At 30.4% G+C, this 3,092-nt stretch overlaps 1 long non-coding RNA gene across 1 annotated transcript; it reads left to right on the top strand.

Annotated features, from left to right (window-relative positions):
- The first annotated feature begins 363 nt into the window (after positions 1 to 363).
- On the top strand, positions 364 to 1,508 carry LOC147478069 (uncharacterized). The gene is made up of 2 exons (XR_015209449.1): positions 364 to 503; positions 1,282 to 1,508. It is a non-coding gene; the product is annotated as an uncharacterized LOC147478069 (long non-coding RNA).
- The last annotated feature ends 1,584 nt before the right edge of the window (positions 1,509 to 3,092 follow it).

Below are 3,092 nucleotides of genomic sequence, written 5' to 3' on the forward strand. Positions count from 1 at the left end.
ATTATACATACTATAGTTGCACCATGCATGGTTGTAGATGAGTATAGTATTGGAAGTTATATTGGTATAATGAAATATAAACGATGTATGTTTAGACTGTATGTTGAGTTCTCGGTATGTTGCACTAGGTTCTTTACATTGGGCATGTATTTTACAAAATCATTTGCCCAATTCATTTTCAGATATTATAGTCGGTAAATGAGTACATATAATAGCCAATATGAAGGAAATGCTTGATTCTTCCTCTATTTTGTATTGTTTATACACCGTATGCTATATAGTATGTAAGTATGATGCAAGAATCTATGCTTGAATTTTGTAAGGTGCTCTTCAGAGTTTCATCGTAGGTGTTTGATAAACTGCTCGAACTCGAAAGAGAGAAACAACTCTGGAAATGCAACAAGAAGCAAAAGGTCAGGCGGCAGTTGATACTCCATTGCTGCAGCTTAGGACTTTGTCATCCATATAAACAAGCGGTATCCTTCTTCTCATTCGATAGTCAGGTTAGGAATTTCTTATGGTAATTTACTACATTGCTCTACGATATTGTCATGCATGCAGCACCTCTGTCAAATAATGGCAAGGTTACTGGGCTCACATTTATCACTTTTTAGGTGTGGATAGTGTGGAGTAGGACAATTTTCCTTGTTTAGGATACTTGAGGTCGTTTTTAAGTTATCAGTCTAGTATATCTTTGAATTAGTAAACTTACAAGTGTGCTCAAGATCTATTTATCAGTCTCAAATGTTACGTTTTCTAGTCCTGGCTCCAGTTCACTATATTAGTTTGGCACATACTACATTAGTTTGGCACTACATTTTGCTTAGTATATATGTTGCTAGTAATACTATAATATGTTGTAGTTATATGTTTCTACTCAAGTAGAGGCATCCTGATCTGAGATTATTTATCTGTTATATGGACAAACAAAATGGTTAAGTCTAGACACTTTGGGAACCTTTTAATTTGCATCTAATTAAGGACGTAGCCTTAACAACCTTCAAAACTTTAGTGCTTGCTTCTTCCTATATCTTGAATTAATTAGTAGGTCAATGCATTATTAATTATGAGGGCATCGTCTTGTGATTAATTGGGACTATTAGTTCTTGTCAACAGGCGAAGACAACAATTGAACTCACTAATAAAAACTTTCCCATTTGATTGTAGTTAGTAACAGTATAAGTCTTTGTGCATGTAGTGTTTTATATGTTCATTGCTTCATTGAATTTGTTATAGAGAATTATTGGTTATACATATATATGATTTTCAAAGCTTGCATAGGCTGTCTTGCAAAGTGTTGCTGGTGCTACCTGTTAAGGGAATGGATGGCTTGACCGCTCCCTAAATCTTGACATTGGCTTTATGACTCTCCCATGTTTATTGTTGCTGGGACTCGTCCTTTACCTTTGTTATTTCATTTTCGACCTCATTTTATGTCAATGTGTTGTAACTTACAGTCTTACATCGCTTATTATAAATTCAATAAATGGAATGTTACTTGGCGCTTATAACATGATCTTTGATGGGAATCTACTATCTATATACTAAAACAGAAACCTTTAAAGGAGGATTTTCTCTCTCTTATGTGATACTCTAATATAAGAGTTAGCTTTTTCTCTATCCTATGTGGCACTATAATATGAAATATAGTATTTTCTAATAGCCTACAATCTCACGTACATGCAATCTCTTTGGAGAGTTTGAGTGTATTTCTAATTCTTATATTTATAGAGTTTGAGTGTATTTTCAATTCTTATATATTTTATCAAATAAAAAAAAATTGCTAAAAAATAGGTGATTTGTAGAAAGTAATTTTTTATTACGAATCAAACACTTTTAGTGTTCCAATTCTTATATATTTGATCAAATAAAAATAATTGTTAAAAAATAGGTGATTTGTAGAAGCTAATTCCCTATTACAAATCGTACAATTTTAGTGTCTGTGATAAATCACCGACTTATTACGAATATATCCTTAACACGACCTCAAAACATAGTTAAAAACAATTATACAAAAAATAACATCACAAAATATATAATAGACAATGAAAAATAATAATAACGGCAAAACAATAATGACAAATATTTTAAAATATGTATAATACTGAATGAAACTAATGTTAAAAAACAATTAATGGAGAACCGAAAAATGAATGCAAATGTATCGAACTAATTTCAAATAATATTTAACAGGAAATCGGAAACTAGATGCAAATGCAAGCATTAAACTAATCTTAAAAAGTAATTAATTGGAAAATTGGAATATAGATACAACTGCATTAAACTAACCTCAAAGAATAATTAACGGAAAATCAAAACTTGGATGCAAATATATCAAACTAACATCAAAAGATAATTGTCGGAAAATTGGAAACTGGATATAAATACATTGAGCTAACTCTTAAAAATTAAATTAACGGAAAATCGGAAACTGGATGCAATTGCATTGAACTAACCTTAAAGAAAAATTAATTATAAATTGGAAATATAATGCAAATGCGTGGAACTAATCTTAAAAAATAATTAACGGAAAATCGGAAACCGGATGTAACTACACTGAACTAATCTCAAAAAATAAATTGAATGCAAAACCTCAAGAAATAATTAACGTGAAATCGAAAACTGGATACAAACTCATTGAACTAACCTCAAACAATAATTAACGGGAAATCAGAAACTAGATGCAAATGCAATTTTATCAAATAATAAATGAGAAATCGGAAACTGGATGCAAATCCATTAAACTAATCTCACAGAATAATTAACAAGAAATCAGAAACTGGATGCAAATGCATTGAACTGACATCGAAGAACAATTAATAGAAATTGGAAATTAGATGCAAATGTATTGAACTAATAAAAAAGAATATTTAATGAGAAATCAGAAACTGGATGCAACTGCATTGAACTGATCTCAAAAAATAAATAATGAGAATTGGAAATTGGATGCAACTGCATTGAACTAACATCAAAATATAAATAACGAAAAATCAAAAACTGGATGCAAATGCATTGAACTAACTTCAAAACATATTTGAGTTATATGTTGTGAGAATGTCTCGATAAGTATAGTTTTGCATTTAAAATGGTGT

Source organism: Coptis chinensis, chromosome 9 (genome assembly GCF_015680905.1).
Source record: "Coptis chinensis isolate HL-2020 chromosome 9, ASM1568090v1, whole genome shotgun sequence".
Classification (NCBI taxonomy): Eukaryota; Viridiplantae; Streptophyta; class Magnoliopsida; order Ranunculales; family Ranunculaceae; genus Coptis; species Coptis chinensis.